The sequence below is a fragment of the Rhipicephalus microplus genome, unplaced genomic scaffold, assembly GCF_043290135.1.
Source record: "Rhipicephalus microplus isolate Deutch F79 unplaced genomic scaffold, USDA_Rmic scaffold_53, whole genome shotgun sequence".
Lineage (NCBI taxonomy): Eukaryota > Metazoa > Arthropoda > Arachnida > Ixodida > Ixodidae > Rhipicephalus > Rhipicephalus microplus.
The window spans coordinates 2,311,271-2,333,965 of NW_027464626.1; the positions used below are offsets into that span (position 1 = coordinate 2,311,271).

Genomic DNA, 22,695 nt, shown 5'->3' on the forward strand with positions numbered 1-22,695 from the left:
TCTGATGGTGGTGAGAGTATAGCAGGACTGTCTCCGTGGCGCAATCGGCTAGCGCAATCGGCTGTTAACCGAGAGGTTGGAGGTTTGAGCCCACCCGGGGACGGTGTGTCGCTTTTTTTTCTTTTCGCTGATAGCTTTGAAGATATGTTCTGATGGTGGTGAGAGTGGAGCACGACTGTCTCCGTGGCGCAGTTGGCTAGCGCGATTTGCAGTTAACCGAAAAGTTGGAAGTTCGAGCCCACCCGGTGGTGGTGCGGCAGTTTTTTTTCTTTGGGTTGATAGCTTTGAAGATATGTTCTGATGGTGGTGAGAGTATAGCAGGACTGCCTCCGTGGCGCAATTTGCTAGCGCGATCGGCTGTTAAGCGAAAGGTTGGAGGTTCGAGCCCTCCTGGGAGTGGTGTGTTGCTTTTTTCTTTGCGCTGATAACTTTAGAGACATGTTCTCATGGTGGTGAGATCTGAGCAAGACTGTCTCCGTGGCGCAATTGGCCAGCACGTTCGGCTGTTAACCGAAAAATTGGAGGTTTGAGCCCTCCCGGGAGTGGTGTGTTGCTTTTTTCTTTTCGCTGATAGCTTTGAAGATATGTTCTGATGGTGGTGAGAGTGGAGCACGACTGTCTCCGTGGCGCAGTTGGGTAGCGCGATCCGCTGTTTACGTAAAGGTTGGAGGTTCTAGCCCACCAGGTGGTGGTGCGGCGCTTTTTTTGAGCTGGTAGCTCTGAAGAAATGTTGTGACGGTGGTGAGCGTGGAGCACGACTGTCTCCGTGGCGCCATTGGCTAGCGCGATCGGCTGTTAACCGAAAGGTTGGAGGTTCGAGCCCACCCGGTGGTGGTGCGGCGCTTTTTTTTCTTTGGGCTGATAGCTCCGAAGAAATGTTGTGACGGTGGTGAGAGTGGAGCACGACTGTCTCCGTGGCGCCATTGGCTAGCGCTATCGGCTGTTAGACGAAAGGTTCGATGTTCGAGCCCACCCGGAGTGGTGCGGCGCTTTTTTTCTTTGGACTGATAGCTTTGAAGATATGTTCTGATGGTGGTGAGAGTATAGCAGGACTGTCTCCGCGGCGCGAGTTGCTAGCACGATCGGCTGTTAACCGAGAGGTTGGAGGTTTGAGCCCACCCGGCGACGGTGTGTCGCTTTTTTTTTCTTTTCGCTGATAGCTTTAAAGATATGTTCTCATGGTGGTGAGAGTGGAGCACGACTGTCTCTGTGGCGCCATTGGCTAGCGCGATCGGCTGTTAACCGAAAGGTTGGAGGTTCGAGCACACGCGGTGGTGGTGCTGGCTTTTTTCTATGGGCTGATAGCTTTGAAGATATGTTCTGATGGTGGTGAGAGTGAAGCAGGACTGTCTCCGTGGCGCAATTGGCTAGCGCGGTCGACTGTTAACCGAAAGGTTGGAGGTTCGAGCCCACCCGGTAGTGGTGCGGCGCTTTTTTTCTTTGAGCTGATAGCTTTGAAGATATGTTCTGATGGTGGTGAGAGTAGAGCAGGACTGTCTCCGTGGCGCAATTGGCTAGCGCGATCGGCTGTTAACAAAAATGTTTGAGGTTCGAGCCCACCCGGTGGTGGTGCGGCGCTTTTTTCTTTGGGCTGATAGCTTTGAAGATATGTTCTGATGGTGGTGAGAGTAGAGCAGGACTGTCTCCGTGGCGCAATTGGCTAGCGCGATCGGCTGTTAACCGAAAGCTTGGAGTTTCGAGCCCACCCGGTAGCGGCGCGGCGCTTTTTTTTTCTTTGAGCTGATAGCTTTGAAGATATGTTCTGATGGTGGTGAGAGTGGAGCACGACTGTCTCCGTGGCGCAATTGGCTAGCGCGATCGGCTGTTAACAGAAAGGATGGAGGTTCGAGCCCACCCGGGGGTGGTGCGCCGCTTTTTTTCTTTGGGCTGATAGCTTTGAAGATATGTTCTGATGTTAGCGAGAGTGGAGCACGACTGTCTCCATGGCGCAATTGGCGAGCGCGATCGGCTGTTAACCGAAAGGTTGGAGGTTCGAGCCCACCCGGTAGCGGCGCGGCGCTTTTTTTGTTTGAGCTGATAGCTTTGAAGATATGTTCTGATGGTGGTGAGAGTGGAGCAGGACTGTCTCCGTGGCGCAATTGGCTAGCGCGATCGGCTGTTAACCGAAAGGTTGGAGTTTCGAGCCCACTCGGGGACGGTGTGTCGCTTTTTTTTCTTTGCGCTGATAGCTTTGAAGATATGTTCTGAGGGTGGTGAGAGTGGAGCACGACTGTCTCCGTGGCGCAATTGGCTAGCGCGATCGGCTGTTAACAAAAAGGATGGAGGTTCGAGCCCACCCGGGGGTGGTGCGCCGCTTTTTTTCTTTGGGCTGATAGCTTTTAAGATATGTTCTGAGTTTAGTGAGAGTGGAGCACGACTGTCTCCATGGCGCAATTGCCGAGCGCGATCAGCTGTTAACCGAAAGGTTGGAGGTTCGAGCCCACCCGGTGGTAGTGCGGCGCTTTTTTTCTTTGGGCTGATAGCCTTGAAGATATGTTCTGATGGGGGTGAGAGTGGAGCTGGACTGTCTCCGTTGCACAATTGGCTAGCGTGATCGGCTGTTAACCGAAAGCTTGGAGTTTCGAGCCCACTGGGGACGGTGTGTCGCTTTTTTTGCGCTGATAGCTTTGAAGATATGTTCTGATGGTGGTGAAAGTGTAGCCTCAGTGTCTCCGTGGCGCAATTGGCTAGCGCCATCGGCTGTTAGACGAAAGGTTGGAGGTTCGAGCCCACCCAAAGTGGTGCGGCGCTTTTTTTCTGTGGACTGATAGCTTTGAAGATATGTTCTGATGGTGGTGAGAGTATAGCAGGACTGTCTCCGTGGCGCAATCGGCTAGCGCGATCGGCTGTTAACCTAGAGGTTGGAGGTTTGAGCCCACCCGGGGACGGTGTGTCGCTTTTTTTTCTTTTCGCTGATAGCTTTGAAGATATGTTCTGATGGTGGTGAGAGTGGAGCACGACTGTCTCCGTGGCGCAGTTGGCTAGCGCGATTTGCATTTAACCGAAAAGTTAGAAGTTCGAGCCCACCCGGTGGTGGTGCGGCAGTTTTTTTTCTTTGGGCTGATAGCTTTGAAGATATGTTCTGATGGTGGTGAGATTATAGCAGGACTGCCTCCGTGGCGCAATTTGCTAGCGCGATCGGCTGTTAAGCGAAAGGTTGGAGGTTCGAGCCCTCCTGGGAGTGGTGTGTTGCTTTTTTCTTTGCGCTGATAACTTTAGAGACATGTTCTCATGGTGGTGAGATCTGAGCAAGACTGTCTCCGTGGCGCAATTGGCCAGCACGTTCGGCTGTTAACCGAAAAATTGGAGGTTTGAGCCCTCCCGGGAGTGGTGTGTTGCTTTTTTCTTTGCGCTGATAGCTTTGAAGATATGTTCTAATGGTGTTGAGAGTGGAGCACGACTGTCTCCGTGGCCCAATTGGGTAGCGCGATCCGCTGTTAACGTAAAGGTTGGAGGTTCTAGCCCACCAGGTGGTGGTGCGGCGCTTTTTTTTTTGAGCTGGTAGCTCTGAAGAAATGTTCTGACGGTGGTGAGCGTGGAGCACGACTGTCTCTGTGGCGCCATTGGCTAGCGCGATCGGCTGTTAACCGAAAGGTTGGAGGTTCGAGCCCACCCGGTGGTGGTGCGGCGCTTTTTTTCTTTGGGCTGATAGCTCCGAAGAAATGTTGTGACGGTGGTGAGAGTGGAGCACGACTGTCTCCGTGGCGCCATTGGCTAGCGCTATCGGCTGTTAGACGAAAGGTTCGATGTTCGAGCCCACCCGGAGTGGTGCGGCGCTTTTTTTCTTTGGACTGATAGCTTTGAAGATATGTTCTGATGGTGGTGAGAGTATAGCAGGACTGTCTCCGTGGCGCGATTGGCTAGCGCGATCGGCTGTTAACCGAGAGGTTGGAGGTTTGAGCCCACCCGGCGACGGTGTGTCGCTTTTTTTTTTCTTTTCGCTGATAGCTTTGAAGATATGTTCTCATGGTGGTGAGAGTGGAGCACGACTGTCTCTGTGGCGCCATTGGCTAGCGCGATCGGCTGTTAACCGAAAGGTTGGAGGTTCGAGCACACCCGGTGGTGGTGCTGGCTTTTTTCTATGGGCTGATAGCTTTGAAGATATGTTCTGATGGTGGTGAGAGTGAAGCAGGACTGTCTCCGTGGCGCAATTGGCTAGCGCGGTCGACTGTTAACCGAAAGGTTGGAGGTTCGAGCCCACCCGGTAGTGGTGCGGCGCTTTTTTTTCTTTGAGCTGATAGCTTTGAAGATATGTTCTGATGGTGGTGAGAGTAGAGCAGGACTGTCTCCGTGGCGCAATTGGCTAGCGCGATCGGCTGTTAACAAAAATGTTTGAGGTTCGAGCCCACCCGGTGGTGGTGCGGCGCTTTTTTTCTTTGGGCTGATAGCTTTGAAGATATGTTCTGATGGTGGTGAGAATATAGCAGGACTGCCTCCGTGGCGCAATTTGCTAGCGCGATCGGCTGTTAAGCGAAAGGTTGGAGGTTCGAGCCCTCCTGGGAGTGGTGTGTTGCTTTTTTCTTTGCGCTGATAACTTTAGAGACATGTTCTCATGGTGGTGAGATCTGAGCAAGACTGTCTCCGTGGCGCAATTGGCCAGCACGTTCGGCTGTTAACCAAAAAATTGGAGGTTTGAGCCCTCCCGGGAATGGTGTGTAGCTTTTTTCTTTGCGCTGATAGCTTTGAAGATATGTTCTAATGGTGTTGAGAGTGGAGCACGACTGTCTCCGTGGCCCAATTGGGTAGCGCGATCCGCTGTTAACGTAAAGGTTGGAGGTTCTAGCCCACCAGGTGGTGGTGCGGCGCTTTTTTTTTGAGCTGGTAGCTCTGAAGAAATGATCTGACGGTGGTGAGCGTGGAGCACGACTGTCTCCGTGGCGCCATTGGCTAGCGCGATCGGCTGTTAACCGAAATGTTGGAAGTTCGAGCCCACCCGGTGGTGGTGTGGCGCTTTTTTTTCTTTGGGCTGATAGCTCCGAAGAAATGTTGTGACGGTGGTGAGAGTGTAGCACGACTGTCTCCGTGGCGCCATTGGCTAGCGCTATCGGCTGTTAGACGAAAGTTTGGAGGTTCGAGCCCACCCGGAGTGGTGCGGCGCTTTTTTTCTTTTCGCTGATAGCTTTGAAGATATGTTCTCTTGGTGGTGAGAGTGGAGCACGACTGTCTCTGTGGCGCCATTGGCTAGCGCGATCGGCTGTTAACCGAAAGGTTGGAGGTTCGAGCCCACCCGGTGGTGGTGCGGCGCTTTTTTTTCTTTGGGCTGATAGCTCCGAAAAAATGTTCTGACGGTGGTGAGAGTGGAGCACGACTGTCTCCGTGGCGCAATTGGCTAGCGCTATCGGCTGTTAACCGAAAGGTTGGAGGTTCGAGCCCTCCCGGGAGTGGTGTGTTGCTTTTTTTCTTTGGGCTGATAGCTCTGAAGAAATGTTCTGACGGTGGTGAAAGTGGAGCCTCACTGTCTTCGTGGCGCAATTGGCTAGCGCGATCGGCTGTTAGAAGAAAGGTTGGAGGTTCGAGCCCACCTGGAGTGGTGCGGCGTTTTTTTCTTTGGACTGATAGCTTTGAAGATATGTTCTGCTGGTGGTGAGAGTATAGGAGGACTGTCTCCCTGGCGCAATTGGCTAGCGCGATCGGCTGTTAACCGAAAGCTTGGAGTTTCGAGCCCACCCGGTAGTGGCGCGGCGCTTTTTTTTCTTTGACCTGATTGTTTGAAGATATGTTCTGATGGTGGTGAGAGTGGAGCAGGACTGTCTCCGTGGCGCAATTGGCTAGCTCGATCGGCTGTTAACCGAAAGGTTGGAGTTTCGAGCCCACCCGGGGACGGTGTGTCGCTTTTTTTTTCTTTTCGCTGATAGCTTTGAAGATATGTTCTGATGGTGGTGAGAGTGGAGCACGACTGTCTCTGTGGCGCAGTTGGCTAGCGCGATTTGCAGTTAACCGAAAAGTTGGAGGTTCGAGCCCACCCGGTGGTGGTGAGGCACTTTTTTTTCTTTGGGCTGATAGCTTTGAAGATATGTTCTGATGGTGGTGAGAGTGGAGCTGGACTGTCTCCGTTGCGCAATTGGCTAGCGTGATCGGCTGTTAACCGAAAGCTTGGAGTTTCGAGCCCACTGGGGACGGTGTGTCGCTTTTTTTTCTTTTCGCTGATAGCTTTGAAGATATGTTCTCATGGTGGGAAGAGTGGAGCACGACTGTCTCTGTGGCGCCATTGGCTAGCGCAACCGGCTGTTAACCGAAAGGTTGGAGGTTCGAGCCCACCCGGTGGTGGTGCGGCGTTTTTTTTTCTTTGGGGTGATAGCTCCGAAAAAATGTTCTGACGGTGGTGAGAGTGGAGCTCGACTGTCTCCGTGGCGCAATTGGCTAGCGCTATCGGCTCTTAACCGAAAGGTTGGAGGTTCGAGCCCTCCCGGGAGTGGTGTGTTGCTTTTTTTTCTTTGGGCTGATAGCTCTGAAGAAATGTTCTGACGGTGGTGAAAGTGGAGCCTCACTGTCTCCGTGGCGCAATTGGCTAGCGCGATCGGCTGTTAACAGAAAGGATGGAGGTTCGAGCCCACGCGGGGGTGGTGCGCCGCTTTTTTTTCTTTGGGCTGATAGCTTTTAAGATATGTTCTGATGTTAGTGAGAGTGGAGCACGACTGTCTCCATGGCCCAATTGGGTAGCGCGATCCGCTGTTAACGTAAAGGTTGGAGGTTCTAGCCCACCAGGTGGTGGTGCGGCGCTTTTTTTTTTGAGCTGGTAGCTCTGAAGAAATGTTCTGACGGTGGTGAGCGTGGAGCACGACTGTCTCCGTGGCGCCATTGGCTAGCGCGATCGGCTGTTAACCGAAAGGTTGGAGGTTCGAGCCCACCCGGTGGTGGTGCGGCGCTTTTTTTCTTTGGGCTGATAGCTCCGAAGAAATGTTGTGACGGTGGTGAGAGTGGAGCACGACTGTCTCCGTGGCGCCATTGGCTAGCGCTATCGGCTGTTAGACGAAAGGTTCGATGTTCGAGCCCACCCGGAGTGGTGCGGCGCTTTTTTTCTTTGGACTGATAGCTTTGAAGATATGTTCTGATGGTGGTGAGAGTATAGCAGGACTGTCTCCGTGGCGCGATTGGCTAGCGCGATCGGCTGTTAACCGAGAGGTTGGAGGTTTGAGCCCACCCGGCGACGGTGTGTCGCTTTTTTTTTTCTTTTCGCTGATAGCTTTGAAGATATGTTCTCATGGTGGTGAGAGTGGAGCACGACTGTCTCTGTGGCGCCATTGGCTAGCGCGATCGGCTGTTAACCGAAAGGTTGGAGGTTCGAGCACACCCGGTGGTGGTGCTGGCTTTTTTCTATGGGCTGATAGCTTTGAAGATATGTTCTGATGGTGGTGAGAGTGAAGCAGGACTGTCTCCGTGGCGCAATTGGCTAGCGCGGTCGACTGTTAACCGAAAGGTTGGAGGTTCGAGCCCACCCGGTAGGGGTGCGGCGCTTTTTTTTCTTTGAGCTGATAGCTTTGAAGATATGTTCTGATGGTGGTGAGAGTAGAGCAGGACTGTCTCCGTGGCGCAATTGGCTAGCGCGATCGGCTGTTAACAAAAATGTTTGAGGTTCGAGCCCACCCGGTGGTGGTGCGGCGCTTTTTTTCTTTGGGCTGATAGCTTTGAAGATATGTTCTGATGGTGGTGAGAATATAGCAGGACTGCCTCCGTGGCGCAATTTGCTAGCGCGATCGGCTGTTAAGCGAAAGGTTGGAGGTTCGAGCCCTCCTGGGAGTGGTGTGTTGCTTTTTTCTTTGCGCTGATAACTTTAGAGACATGTTCTCATGGTGGTGAGATCTGAGCAAGACTGTCTCCGTGGCGCAATTGGCCAGCACGTTCGGCTGTTAACCAAAAAATTGGAGGTTTGAGCCCTCCCGGGAGTGGTGTGTAGCTTTTTTCTTTGCGCTGATAGCTTTGAAGATATGTTCTAATGGTGTTGAGAGTGGAGCACGACTGTCTCCGTGGCCCAATTGGGTAGCGCGATCCGCTGTTAACGTAAAGGTTGGAGGTTCTAGCCCACCAGGTGGTGGTGCGGCGCTTTTTTTTTGAGCTGGTAGCTCTGAAGAAATGTTCTGACGGTGGTGAGCGTGGAGCACGACTGTCTCCGTGGCGCCATTGGCTAGCGCGATCGGCTGTTAACCGAAATGTTGGAAGTTCGAGCCCACCCGGTGGTGGTGTGGCGCTTTTTTTTCTTTGGGCTGATAGCTCCGAAGAAATGTTGTGACGGTGGTGAGAGTGTAGCACGACTGTCTCCGTGGCGCCATTGGCTAGCGCTATCGGCTGTTAGACGAAAGGTTGGAGGTTCGAGCCCACCTGGAGTGGTGCGGCGTTTTTTTCTTTGGACTGATAGCTTTGAAGATATGTTCTGCTGGTGGTGAGAGTATAGGAGGACTGTCTCCCTGGCGCAATTGGCTAGCGCGATCGGCTGTTAACCGAAAGCTTGGAGTTTCGAGCCCACCCGGTAGTGGCGCGGCGCTTTTTTTTCTTTGACCTGATTGTTTGAAGATATGTTCTGATGGTGGTGAGAGTGGAGCAGGACTGTCTCCGTGGCGCAATTGGCTAGCTCGATCGGCTGTTAACCGAAAGGTTGGAGTTTCGAGCCCACCCGGGGACGGTGTGTCGCTTTTTTTTCTTTTCGCTGATAGCTTTGAAGATATGTTCTGATGGTGGTGAGAGTGGAGCACGACTGTCTCTGTGGCGCAGTTGGCTAGCGCGATTTGCAGTTAACCGAAAAGTTGGAGGTTCGAGCCCACCCGGTGGTGGTGAGGCACTTTTTTTTCTTTGGGCTGATAGCTTTGAAGATATGTTCTGATGGTGGTGAGAGTGGAGCTGGACTGTCTCCGTTGCGCAATTGGCTAGCGTGATCGGCTGTTAACCGAAAGCTTGGAGTTTCGAGCCCACTGGGGACGGTGTGTCGCTTTTTTTTCTTTTCGCTGATAGCTTTGAAGATATGTTCTCATGGTGGGAAGAGTGGAGAACGACTGTCTCTGTGGCGCCATTGGCTAGCGCAACCGGCTGTTAACCGAAAGGTTGGAGGTTCGAGCCCACCCGGTGGTGGTGCGGCGTTTTTTTTTCTTTGGGGTGATAGCTCCGAAAAAATGTTCTGACGGTGGTGAGAGTGGAGCTCGACTGTCTCCGTGGCGCAATTGGCTAGCGCTATCGGCTCTTAACCGAAAGGTTGGAGGTTCGAGCCCTCCCGGGAGTGGTGTGTTGCTTTTTTTTCTTTGGGCTGATAGCTCTGAAGAAATGTTCTGACCGTGGTGAAAGTGGAGCCTCACTGTCTCCGTGGCGCAATTGGCTAGCGCGATCGGCTGTTAACAGAAAGGATGGAGGTTCGAGCCCACGCGGGGGTGGTGCGCCGCTTTTTTTTCTTTGGGCTGATAGCTTTTAAGATATGTTCTGATGTTAGTGAGAGTGGAGCACGACTGTCTCCATGGCGCAATTGGCGAGCGCGATCAGCTGTTAACCGAAAGGTTGGAGGTTCGAGCCCACCCGGTGGTAGTGCGGCGCTTTTTTTCTTTGGGCTGATAGCTTTGAAGATATGTTCTGATGGTGGTGAGAGTATGGCAGGACTGACTCCGTGGCGCAATCGGCTAGCGCGATCGGCTGTTAACCGAGAGGTTGGAGGTTTGAGCCCACCCGGGGACGGTGTGTCGCTTTTTTTTCTTTTCGCTGATAGCTTTGAAGATATGTTCTAATGGTGTTGAGAGTGGAGCACGACTGTCTCCGTGGCCCAATTGGGTAGCGCGATCCGCTGTTAACGTAAAGGTTGGAGGTTCTAGCCCACCAGGTGGTGGTGCGGCGCTTTTGTTTTTGAGCTGGTAGCTCTGAAGAAATGTTCTGACGGTGGTGAGCGTGGAGCACGACTGTCTCCGTGGCGCCATTGGCTAGCGCGATCGGCTGTTAACCGAAAGGTTGGAGGTTCGAGCCCACCCGGTGGTGGTGCGGCGCTTTTTTTTCTTTGGGCTGATAGCTCCGAAGAAATGTTGTGACGGTGGTGAGAGTGGAGCACGACTGTCTCCGTGGCGCCATTGGCTAGCGCTATCGGCTGTTAGACGAAAGTTTGGAGGTTCGAGCCCACCCGGAGTGGTGCGGCGCTTTTTTTCTTTGGACTGATAGCTTTGAAGATATGTTCTGATGGTGGTGAGAGTATAGCAGGACTGTCTCCGTGGCGCGATTGGCTAGCGCGATCGGCTGTTAACCGAGAGGTTGGAGGTTTGAGCCCACCCGGGGACGGTGTGTCGCTTTTTTTTTCTTTTCGCTGATAGCTTTGAAGATATGTTCTCATGGTGGTGAGAGTGGAGCACGACTGTCTCTGTGGCGCCATTGGCTAGCGCGATCGGCTGTTGACCGAAAGGTTGGAGGTTCGAGCCCACCCGGTGGTGGTGCGGCGCTTTTTTTTCTTTGGGCTGATAGCTCCGAAAAAATGTTCTGACGGTGGTGAGAGTGGAGCACGACTGTCTCCGTGGCGCAATTGGCTAGCGCTATCGGCTGTTAACCAAAAGGTTGGAGGTTCGAGCCCTCCCGGGAGTGGTGTGTTGCTTTTTTTCTTTGGGCTGATTGCTCTGAAGAAATGTTCTGACGGTGGTGAAAGTGGAGCCTCACTGTCTCCGTGGCGCAATTGGCTAGCGCGATCGGCTGTTAGACGAAAGGTTGGAGCTTCGAGCCCACCTGGAGTGGTGCGGCGCTTTTTTTCTTTGGACTGATAGCTTTGAAGATATGTTCTGATGGTGGTGAGAGTATAGGAGGACTGTCTCCGTGGTGCAATTGGCTAGCGCGATCGGCTGTTAACCAAAAGCTTGGAGTTTCGAGCCCACCCGGTAGTGGCGCGGCGCTTTTTTTTCTTTGAGCTGATTGCTTTGAATATATGTTCTGATGGTGGTGAGAGTGGAGCAGGACTGTCTCCGTGGCGCAATTGGCTAGCTCGATCGGCTGTTAACCGAAAGGTTGGAGTTGCGAGCCCACCCGGGGACGGTGTGTCGCTTTTTTTTCTTTTTGCTGATAGATTTGAAGATATGTTCTGATGGTGGTGAGAGTGGAGCACGACTGTCTCTGTGGCGCAGTTGGCTAGCGCGATTTGCAGTTAACCGAAAAGTTGGAGGTTCGAGCCCACCCGGTGGTGGTGCGGCACTTTTTTTTCTTTGGGCTGATAGCTTTGAAGATATGTTCCGATGGTGGTGAGAGTATAGCAGGACTGCCTCCGTGGCGCATTTTGCTAGCGCGATCGGCTGTTAAGCGAAAGGTTGGAGGTTCGAGCCCTCCTGGGAGTGGTGTGTTGCTTTTTTCTTTGCGCTGATAATTTTAGAGACATGTTCTCACGGTGGTGAGATCTGAGCAAGACTGTCTCCGTGGCGCAATTGGCCAGCACGTTCGGCTGTTAACCGAAAAATTGGAGGTTTGAGCCCTCCCGGGAGTGGTGTGTTGCTTTTTTCTTTGCGCTGATAGCTTTGAAATTATGTTCTAATGGTGTTGAGAGTGGAGCACGGCTGTCTCCGTGGCCGAATTGGGTAGCGCGATCTGCTGTTAACGTAAAGGTTGGAGGTTCAAGCCCACCAGGTGGTGGTGCGGCGCTTTTTTTTTCTTTGGGCTGGTAGCTCTGAAGAAATGTTCTGACGGTGGTGAGCGTGGAGCACGACTGTCTCCGTGGCGCCATTGGCTAGCGCGATCGGCTGTTAACCGATAGGTTGGAGGTTCGAGCCCACCCAGTGGTGGTGCGGCGCTTTTTTTTCTTTGGGCTGATAGCTCCGAAGAAATGTTCAAGTGGTGGTAAAAGTGAAGCAGGACTGTCTCCGTGGCGCAATTGGCTAGCGCGATCGACTGTTAACCGAAAGGTTGGAGGTTCGAGCCCACCCGGTGGTGGTGCGGCGCTGTTTTTCTTTGGGCTGATAGCTTTGAAGATATGTTCTGATGGTGGTGAGAGCGGAGCAGGACTGTCTCCGTGGCGCAATTGGCTAGCGCGATCGCCTGTTACCTGAAAGCTTGGAGTTTCGAGCCCACCCGGTAGTGGTGCGGCGCTTTTTTATCTTTGAGCTGATAGCTTTGAAGGTATGTTCTGATGGTGGTGAGAGTAGAGCAGGACTGTCTCCGTGGCGCAATTGGCTAGCGCGTTCGGCTGTTAACCGAAAGGTTGGAGTTTCGAGCCCACCCGGGGACGGTGTGTCGCTTTTTTTTTTCTTTGCGCTGATTGCTTTGAAGATATGTTCTAATGGTGGTGAGAGTGGAGCACGACTGTCTCCGTGACGCAATTGGCTATCGCGATCGGCTGTTAACAGAAACGATGGAGGTTCGAGCCCGGCCGGGAGTGGTGCGGCGCTTTTTTTTTCTTTGGGCTGATAGCTTTAAAGATATGTTCTGATGTTGGTGAGAGTGGAGCACGACTGTCTCCGTGGCGCAATTGGCGAGCGCGATCAGCTGTTAACCGAAAGGTTGGAGGTTAGAGCCCACCCGGTGGTGGTGCGGCGCTTTTTTTCTTTGGGCTGATAGCTTTGAAGATATGTTCTGATGGTGGTGAGAGTGGAGCAGGACTGTCTCAGTGGCGCAATTGGCTAGCGCGATCGGCTGTTAACTGAAAGCTTGGAGTTTCGAGCCCACCCGGTAGTGGTACGGCGCTTTTTTTTCTTTGAGCTGATAGCTTTGAAGATATGTTCTAATGGTGGTGAGAGTGGAGCACGACTGTCTCCGTGACGCAATTGGCTATCGCGATCGGCTGTTAGCCGAAAGGTTGGAGGTTCGAGCCCTCCTGGGAGTGGTGTGTTGCTTTTTTCTTTGCGCTGATAACTTTAGTGACATGTTCTCACAGTGGTCAGATCTGAGCACGACTGCCTCCGTGGCGCAATTGGCCAGCATGTTCGGCTGTTAACCGAAAATTTGGAGGTTTGAGCCCTCCCGGGAGTGGTGTGTTGCTTTTTTTTGCGCTGATAGCTTTGAAGATATGTTCTAATGGTGGTGAGAGTGGAGCACGACTGTCTCCGTGGCCCAATTAGCTAGCGCGATCCACTGTTAACGTAAAGGTTGGAGGTTCGAGCCCACCAGGTGTTGGTGCGGCGCTTTTTTTTCTTTGGGCTGATAGCTCTGAAGAAATGTTCTGACGGTGGTGAGCGTGGAGCACGACTGTCTCCGTGGCGCCATTGGCTAGCGCGATCGGCTGTTAACCGAAAGGTTGGAGGTTCGAGCCCACCCGGTGGTGGTGCGGCGCTTTTTTTTCTTTGGGCTGATAGCTCCGAAGAAATGTTCTGATGGTGGTGAGAGTGGAGCACGACTGTCTCCGTGGCGCAATTGGCTAGCGCTATCGGCTGTTAACCGAAAGGTTGGAGGTTCGAGCCCTCCCGGAAGTGGTGTGTTGCTTTTTTTTCTTTGGGCTGACAGCTTTAAAGATATGTTCTGATGGTGGCTAGAGTGGAGCAGGACTGTCTCCTTTGCGCAATTGGCTAGCGCGTTCGGCCGTTAACCGACAGGTTGGAGGTTCGAGCACACCCGGTGGTGGTGCGGGCTTTTTTCTATGGGCTGATAGCTTTGAAGATATGTTCTGATGGTGGTGAGAGTGAAGCAGGACTGTCTCCGTGGCACAATTGGCTAGCGCGATCGACTGTTAACTGAAAGGTTGGAGGTTCGAGCCCACCCGGTGGTGGTGCGGCGCTTATTTTTCTTTGGGCGGATAGCTCCGAAGAAATGTTCTGATGGTGGTGAGAGTGGAGCACGACTGTCTCCGTGGCGCAATTGGCTAGCGCTATCGGCTGTTAACCGAAAGGTTGGAGGTTCGAGCCCTCCCGGGAGTGGTGTGTTGCTTTTTTTTCTTTGGGCTGATAGCTTTAAAGATATGTTCTGATGGTGGCTAGAGTGGAGCAGGACTGTCTCCGTGGCGCAATTGGCTAGCGCGATCGGCTGTTAACTGAAAGCTTGGAGTTTCGAGCCCACCCGGTAGTGGTGCGGCGCTTCTTTTTTGGGCTGATAGCTCTGAAGAAATGTCCTGGCGGTGGTGAGAGTGGAGCACGACTGTCTCCGTGGCACAGTTGGCTAGCGCGATTTGCAGTTAACCGAAAAGTTGGAGGTTCAAGCCCACCCGGTTGTGGTGCGGCACTTTTTTTCTTTGGGCTGATAGCTTTGAAGATATGTTCTGATGGTGGTGAGAGTAAAGCAGGACTGGCTCCGTGGCGCAATTTGCTAGCGCGATCGGCTGTTAGGCGAAAGGTTGGAGGTTCGAGTCCTCCTGGGAGTGGTGTGTTGCTTTTTTCTTTGCGCTGATAACTTTAGAGACATGTTCTCACGGTGGTCAGATCTGAGCACGACTGTCTCCGTGGCGCAATTGGCCTGCACGTTCGGCTGTTAACCGAAAAATTGGAGGTTTGAGCCCTCCCGGGAGTGGTGTGTTGCTTTTTTCTTTGCGCTGATAGCTTTGAAGATATGTTCTAATGGTGGTGAGAGTGGAGCACGACTGTCTCCGTGGCCCAATTGGCTAGCGCGATCCGCTGTTAACGTAAAGGTTGGAGGTTCGAGCCCACCAGGTGGTGGTGCGGCGCTTTTTTTTCTTTGGGCTGATAGCTCTGAAGAAATGTTCTGACGGTGGTGAGCGTGGAGCACGACTGTCTCCGTGGCGCCATTGGCTAGCGCGATCGGCTGTTAACCGAAAGGTTGGAGGTTCGAGCCCACCCGGTGGCGGTGCGGCGCTTTTTTTTCTTTGGGCTGATAGCTCCGAAGAAATGTTCTGATGGTGGTGAGAGTGGAGCACGACTGTCTTCGTGGCGCAATTGGCTAGCGCTATCGGCTGTTAACCGAAAGGTTGGAGGTTCGAGCCCTCCCGGGAGTGGTGTGTTGCTTTTTTTTCTTTGTGCTGATAGCTTTAAAGATATGTTCTGATGGTGGCTAGAGTCGAGCAGGACTGTCTCCGTGGCGCAATTGGCTAACGCGTTCGGCCGTTAACCGAAAGGTTGGAGGTTCGAGCACACCCGGTGGTGGTGCGGGCTTTTTTCTTTGGGCTGATAGCTTTGAAGATATGTTCTGATGGTGGTGAGAGTGAAGCAGGACTGTCTCCGTGGCGCAATTGGCTAGCGCGATCGACTGTTAACCGAAAGGTTGGAGGTTCGAGCCCACCCGGTGGTGGTGCGGCGCTTTTTTTCTTTGGGCTGATAGCTTTGAAGATATGTTGTGATGGTGTTGACAGTGGAGCAGGACTGTCTCCGTGGCGCAATTGGCTAGCGCGATCGGCTGTTAACTGAAAGCTTGGAGTTTCGAGCCCACCCGGTAGTGGTGCGGCGCTTTTTTTTCTTTGAGCTGATAGCTTTGAAGATATGTTCTGATGGTGGTGAGAGTAGAGCAGGACTGTCTGCGTGGCGCAATTGGCTAGCGCGATCGGCTGTTAACCGAAAAGTTGGAGTTTCGAGCCCATCCGGGGACGGTGTGTCGCTTTTTTTTCTTTGCGCTGATTGCTTTGAAGATATGTTCTGATGGTGGTGAGAGTAGAGCAGGACTGTCTCCGTGGCACAATTGGCTAGCGCGATCGGCTGTTAACCGAAAAGTTGGAGTTTCGAGCCCACCCGGGGACGGTGTGTCGCTTCTTTTTTCTTTGCGCTGATTGCTTTGAAGATATGTTCTAATGGTGGTGAGAGTGGAGCACGACTGTCTCCGTGACGCAATTGGCTATCGCGATCGGCTGTTAACAGAAAGGATGGAGGTTCGAGCCCGGCCGGGGGGGGTGCGGCGCTTTTTTTTCTTTGGGCTGATAGCTTTGAAGTTATGTTCTGATGTTGGTGAGAGTGGAGCACGACTGTCTCCATGGCGCAATTGGCGAGCGCGATCGGCTGTTAACCGAAAGGTTGGAGGTTACAGCCCACCCCGTGGTAGTGCGGCGCTTTTTTTTCTTTGGGCTGATAGCTTTGAAGATATGTTCTGATGGTGGTGAGAGTGGAGCATGACTGTCTCCGTGGCGCAATTGGTTAGAGCGATCGGCTGTTACCTGAAAGGTTGGAGGTTGGAGCCCACCCGGGGGTGGTGCGGCGCTTTTTTTCTTTGGGCTGATAGCTTTGAAGATATGTTCTGATGGTGGTGAGAGTGTAGCAGGACTCTCTCCGTGGCGCAAATGGCTAGCGCGATCGGCTGTTAGCCGAAAGGTTGGAAGTTCGAGCCCACCCGGGGGTGGTGCGGCGCTTTTTTTCTTTGGGCTGATAGCTTTGAAGATATGTTCTGATGGTGGTGAGAGTGTAGCAGGACTGTCTCCGTGGCGCAATTGGCTTTCGCGATCGGCTGGTAACCGAGAGGTTGGAGGTTTGAGCCCACCCGGGGACGGTGTGTCGCTTTTTTTTTCGCTGATAGCTTTGAAGATATGTTCTGATGGTGGTGAGAGTGGAGCACGACTGTGTCCGTGGCGCAATTGGCTAGCGCGATCTGCTGTTGACCGAAAGGTTGGAGGTTCGAGCCCACCCGGTGGTGGTGTGGGCTTATTTTTCTAGGGGCTGATAGCTTTGAAGATATGTTCTGATGGTGGTGATAGTGAAGCAGGACTGTCTCCGTGGCGCATTTGGCTAGCGCGATCGACTGTTAACCAAAAGGTTTGAGGTTCGAGCCCACCTGGTGGTGGTGCGGCGCTTTTTTGTTTGGGCTGATAGCTTTGAAGATATGTTCTGATGGTGGTGAGAGTAGAGCAGGACTGTCTCCGTGGCGCAATTGGCTAGCGCGATCGGCTGTTAACCGAAAGCTTGGAGTTTCGAGCCCACCCGGTAGTGGCGCGGCGCTTTTTTTTCTTTGATCTGATAGCTTTGAAGATATGTTCTGATGGTGGTGAGAGTGGAGCAGGACTATCTCCGTGGCGCAATTGGCTAGCGCGATCGGCTGTTAACCGAAAGTTTGGAGTTTCGAGCCCACCCGTGGACGGTGTGTCGCTTTTTTTTCTTTGCGCTGGTAGCTTTGAAGATATGTTCTGATGGTTGTGAGAGTGGAGCAAGACTGTCTACGTGGCGCAATTGGCTAGCGCGATCGGTTGTTAACCGAAAAGTTGGAGTTTTGAGCCCACCCGGGGACGGTGTGTCGCTTCTTTTTTCTTTGCGCTGATTGCTTTGAAGATATGTTCTAATGGTGGTGAGAGTGGAGCACGACTGTCTCCGTGACGCAATTGGCTATCGCGATCGGCTGTTAACAGAAAGGATGGAGGTTCGAGCCCACCCGGGGACGGTGTGTCGCTTCTTTTTTCTTTGCGCTGATTGCTTTGAAGATATGTTCTAATGGTGGTGAGAGTGGAGCACGACTGTCTCCGTGACGCAATTGGCTATCGCGATCGGCTGTTAACCGAAAGGTTGGAGGTTACAGCCCACCCGGTGTTAGTGCGGCGCTTTTTTTTTCTTTGGGCTGATAGCTTTGAAGATATGTTCTGATGGTGGTGAGAGTGGAGCATGACTGTCTCCGTGGCGAAATTAGCTAGAGCGATCGGCTGTTACCCGAAAGGTTGGAGGTTGGAGCCCACCCGGGGGTGGTACGGCGCTTTTTTTCTTTGGGCTGATAGCTTTGAAGATATGTTCTGATGGTGGTGAAAGTGGAGCACGACTGTCTCCGTGGCGCAAATGGCTAGCGCGATCGGCTGTTAGCCGAAAGGTTGGAAGTTCGAGCCCACCCGGGGGTGGTGCGGCGCTTTTTTTCTTTGGGCTGATAGCTTTGAAGATATGTTCTGATGGTGGTGAGAGTGTAGCAGGACTGTCTCCGTGGCGCAATTGGCTTTCGCGATCGGCTGGTAACCGAGAGGTTGGAGGTTTGAGCCCACCCGGGGACGGTGTGTCGCTTTTTTTTTCGCTGATAGCTTTGAAGATATGTTCTGATGGTGGTGAGAGTGGAGCACGACTGTGTCCGTGGCCCAATTGGCTAGCGCGATCCGCTGTTAACGTAAAGGTTGGAGGTTCGAGCCCACCAGGTGGTGGTGCGGCGCTTTTTTTTCTTTGGGCTGATAGCTCTGAAGAAATGTTCTGACGGTGGTGAGCGTGGAGCACGACTGTCTCCGTGGCGCCATTGGCTAGCGCGATCGGCTGTTAACCGAAAAGTTGGAGGTTCGAGCCCACCCGGTGGCGGTGCGGCGCTTTTTTTTCTTTGGGCTGATAGCTCCGAAGAAATGTTCTGATGGTGGTGAGAGTGGAGCACGACTGTCTTCGTGGCGCAATTGGCTAGCGCTATCGGCTGTTAACCGAAAGGTTGGAGGTTCGAGCCCTCCCGGGAGTGGTGTGTTGCTTTTTTTTCTTTGTGCTGATAGCTTTAAAGATATGTTCTGATGGTGGCTAGAGTCGAGCAGGACTGTCTCCGTGGCGCAATTGGCTAGCGCGTTCGGCCGTTAACCGAAAGGTTGGAGGTTCGAGCACACCCGGTGGTGGTGCGGGCTTTTTTCTTTGGGCTGATAGCTTTGAAGATATGTTCTGATGGTGGTGAGAGTGAAGCAGGACTGTCTCCGTGGCGCAATTGGCTAGCGCGATCGACTGTTAACCGAAAGGTTGGAGGTTCGAGCCCACCCGGTGGTGGTGCGGCACTTTTTTTCTTTGGGCTGATAGCTTTGAAGATATGTTCTGATGGTGTTGACAGTGGAGCAGGACTGTCTCCGTGGCGCAATTGGCTAGCGCGATCGGCTGTTAACTGAAAGCTTGGAGTTTCGAGCCCACTCGGTAGTGGTGCGGCGCTTTTTTTTCTTTGAGCTGATAGCTTTGAAGATATGTTCTGATGGTGGTGAGAGTAGAGCAGGACTGTCTGCGTGGCGCAATTGGCTAGCGCGATCGGCTGTTAACCGAAAAGTTGGAGTTTCGAGCCCATCCGGGGACGGTGTGTCGCTTTTTTTTTCTTTGCGCTGATTGCTTTGAAGATATGTTCTGATGGTGGTGAGAGTAGAGCAGGACTGTCTCCGTGGCACAATTGGCTAGCGCGATCGGCTGTTAACCGAAAAGTTGGAGTTTCGAGCCCACCCGGGGACGGTGTGTCGCTTCTTTTTTCTTTGCGCTGATTGCTTTGAAGATATGTTCTAATGGTGGTGAGAGTGGAGCACGACTGTCTCCGTGACGCAATTGGCTATCGCGATCGGCTGTTAACAGAAAGGATGGAGGTTCGAGCCCGGCCGGGGGTGGTGCGGCGCTTTTTTTTCTTTGGGCTGATAGCTTTGAAGATATGTTCTGATGGTGGAGAGAGTGGAGCATGACTGTCTCCGTGGCGCAATTGGCTAGAGCGATCGGCTGTTACCCGAAAGGTTGGAAGTTCGAGCCCACCCGGGGGTGGTGCGGCGCTTTTTTTCTTTGGGCTGAAAGCTTTGAAGATATGTTCTGATGGTGGTGAGAGTGTAGCAGGACTGTCTCCGTGGCGCAATTGGCTAGCGCGATCGACTGTTAACCGAAAGCTTGGAGGTTCGAGCCCACCCGGTGGTGGTGCGGCGCTTATTTTTCTTTGGGCTGATAGCTCCGAAGAAATGTTCTGATGGTGGTGAGAGTGGAGCACGACTGTCTCCGTGGCGCAATTGGCTAGCGCTATCGGCTGTTAACCGAAAGGTTGGAGGTTCGAGCCCTCCCGGGAGTGGTGTGTTGCTTTTTTTTCTTTGGGCTGATAGCTTTAAAGATATGTTCTGATGGTGGCTAGAGTGGAGCAGGACTAACTCCGTGGCGCAATTGGCTAGCGCGATCGGCTGTTAACTGAAAGCTTGGAGTTTCGAGCCCACCCGGTAGTGGTGCGGCGCTTTTTTTTCTTTGAGCTGATAGCTTTGAAGATATGTTCTGATGGTGGTGAGAGTAGAGCAGGACTGTCTCCGTGGCGCAATTGGCTAGCGCGATCGGCTGTTAACCGAAAAGTTGGAGTTTCGAGCCCACCCGGGGACGGTGTGTCGCTTCTTTTTTCTTTGCGCTGATTGCTTTGAAGATATGTTCTAATGGTGGTGAGAGTGGAGCACGACTGTCTCCGTGACGCAATTGGCTATCGCGATCGGCTGTTAACCGAAAGGTTGGAGGTTACAGCCCACCCGGTGTTAGTGCGGCGCTTTTTTTTTCTTTGGGCTGATAGCTTTGAAGATATGTTCTGATGGTGGTGAGAGTGGAGCATGACTGTCTCCGTGGCGCAATTAGCTAGAGCGATCGGCTGTTACCCGAAAGGTTGGAGGTTGGAGCCCACCCGGGGGTGGTGCGGCGCTTTTTTTCTTTGGGCTGATAGCTTTGAAGATATGTTCTGATGGTGGTGAAAGTGGAGCACGACTGTCTCCGTGGCGCAAATGGCTAGCGCGATCGGCTGTTAGCCGAAAGGTTGGAAGTTCGAGCCCACCCGGGGGTGGTGCGGCGCTTTTTTTCTTTGGGCTGATAGCTTTGAAGATATGTTCTGATGGTGGTGAGAGTGTAGCAGAACTGTCTCCGTGGCGCAATTGGCTTTCGCGATCGGCTGGTAACCGAGAGGTTGGAGGTTTGAGCCCACCCGGGGACGGTGTGTCGCTTTTTTTTTTCGCTGATAGCTTTGAAGATATGTTCTGATGGTGGTGAGAGTGGAGCACGACTGTGTCCGTGGCCCAATTGGCTAGCGCGATCCGCTGTTAACGTAAAGGTTGGAGGTTCGAGCCCACCAGGTGGTGGTGCGGCGCTTTTTTTTCTTTGGGCTGATAGCTCTGAAGAAATGTTCTGACGGTGGTGAGCGTGGAGCACGACTGTCTCCGTGGCGCCATTGGCTAGCGCGATCGGCTGTTAACCGAAAGGTTGGAGGTTCGAGCCCACCCGGTGGCGGTGCGGCGCTTTTTTTTCTTTGGGCTGATAGCTTTGAAGATATGTTCTGATGGTGGTGAAAGTGGAGCACGACTGTCTCCGTGGCGCAAATGGCTAGCGCGATCGGCTGTTAGCCGAAAGGTTGGAAGTTCGAGCCCACCCGGGGGTGGTGCGGCGCTTTTTTTCTTTGGGCTGATAGCTTTGAAGATATGTTCTGATGGTGGTGAGAGTGTAGCAGGACTGTCTCCGTGGCGCAATTGGCTTTCGCGATCGGCTGGTAACCGAGAGGTTGGAGGTTTGAGCCCACCCGGGGACGGTGTGTCGCTTTTTTTTTCGCTGATAGCTTTGAAGATATGTTCTGATGGTGGTGAGAGTGGAGCACGACTGTGTCCGTGGCCCAATTGGCTAGCGCGATCCGCTGTTAACGTAAAGGTTGGAGGTTCGAGCCCACCAGGTGGTGGTGCGGCGCTTTTTTTTCTTTGGGCTGATAGCTCTGAAGAAATGTTCTGACGGTGGTGAGCGTGGAGCACGACTGTCTCCGTGGCGCCATTGGCTAGCGCGATCGGCTGTTAACCGAAAGGTTGGAGGTTCGAGCCCACCCGGTGGCGGTGCGGCGCTTTTTTTTCTTTGGGCTGATAGCTCCGAAGAAATGTTCTGATGGTGGTGAGAGTGGAGCACGACTGTCTTCGTGGCGCAATTGGCTAGCGCTATCGGCTGTTAACCGAAAGGTTGGAGGTTCGAGCCCTCCCGGGAGTGGTGCGTTGCTTTTTTTTCTTTGTGCTGATAGCTTTAAAGATATGTTCTGATGGTGGCTAGAGTCGAGCAGGACTGTCTCCGTGGCGCAATTGGCTAGCGCGTTCGGCCGTTAACCGAAAGGTTGGAGGTTCGAGCACACCCGGTGGTGGTGCGGGCTTTTTTCTTTGGGCTGATAGCTTTGAAGATATGTTCTGATGGTGGTGAGAGTGAAGCAGGACTGTCTCCGTGGCGCAATTGGCTAGCGCGATCGACTGTTAACCGAAAGGTTGGAGGTTCGAGCCCACCCGGTGGTGGTGCGGCGCTTTTTTTCTTTGGGCTGATAGCTTTGAAGATATGTTCTGATGGTGTTGACAGTGGAGCAGGACTGTCTCCGTGGCGCAATTGGCTAGCGCGATCGGCTGTTAACTGAAAGCTTGGAGTTTCGAGCCCACCCGGTAGTGGTGCGGCGCTTTTTTTTCTTTGAGCTGATAGCTTTGAAGATATGTTCTGATGGTGGTGAGAGTAGAGCAGGACTGTCTGCGTGGCGCAATTGGCTAGCGCGATCAGCTGTTAACCGAAAAGTTGGAGTTTCGAGCCCATCCGGGGACGGTGTGTCGCTTTTTTTTTCTTTGCGCTGATTGCTTTGAAGATATGTTCTGATGGTGGTGAGAGTAGAGCAGGACTGTCTCCGTGGCACAATTGGCTAGCGCGATCGGCTGTTAACCGAAAAGTTGGAGTTTCGAGCCCACCCGGGGACGGTGTGTCGCTTCTTTTTTCTTTGCGCTGATTGCTTTGAAGATATGTTCTAATGGTGGTGAGAGTGGAGCACGACTGTCTCCGTGACGCAATTGGCTATCGCGATCGGCTGTTAACAGAAAGGATGGAGGTTCGAGCCCGGCCGGGGGTGGTGCGGCGCTTTTTTTTCTTTGGGCTGATAGCTTTGAAGATATGTTCTGATGGTGGAGAGAGTGGAGCATGACTGTCTCCGTGGCGCAATTGGCTAGAGCGATCGGCTGTTACCCGAAAGGTTGGAAGTTCGAGCCCACCCGGGGGTGGTGCGGCGCTTTTTTTCTTTGGGCTGAAAGCTTTGAAGATATGTTCTGATGGTGGTGAGAGTGTAGCAGGACTGTCTCCGTGGCGCAATTGGCTAGCGCGATCGACTGTTAACCGAAAGGTTGGAGGTTCGAGCCCACCCGGTGGTGGTGTGGCGCTTATTTTTCTTTGGGCTGATAGCTCCGAAGAAATGTTCTGATGGTGGTGAGAGTGCAGCACGACT

The 22,695-nt window shown here is 53.0% G+C and overlaps 2 non-coding genes across 2 annotated transcripts; both read left to right on the forward strand.

The window, feature by feature from the left end:
- Nucleotides 1–29: 29 nt before the first annotated feature.
- Nucleotides 30–103, forward strand: TRNAN-GUU (transfer RNA asparagine (anticodon GUU)). The gene has a single exon. It is a non-coding gene; the product is annotated as a tRNA-Asn (tRNA).
- Nucleotides 104–12,083: 11,980 nt separating this feature from the next.
- On the forward strand, nucleotides 12,084–12,157 carry TRNAN-GUU (transfer RNA asparagine (anticodon GUU)). Its single transcript has one exon. It is a non-coding gene; the product is annotated as a tRNA-Asn (tRNA).
- Nucleotides 12,158–22,695: the final 10,538 nt, after the last annotated feature.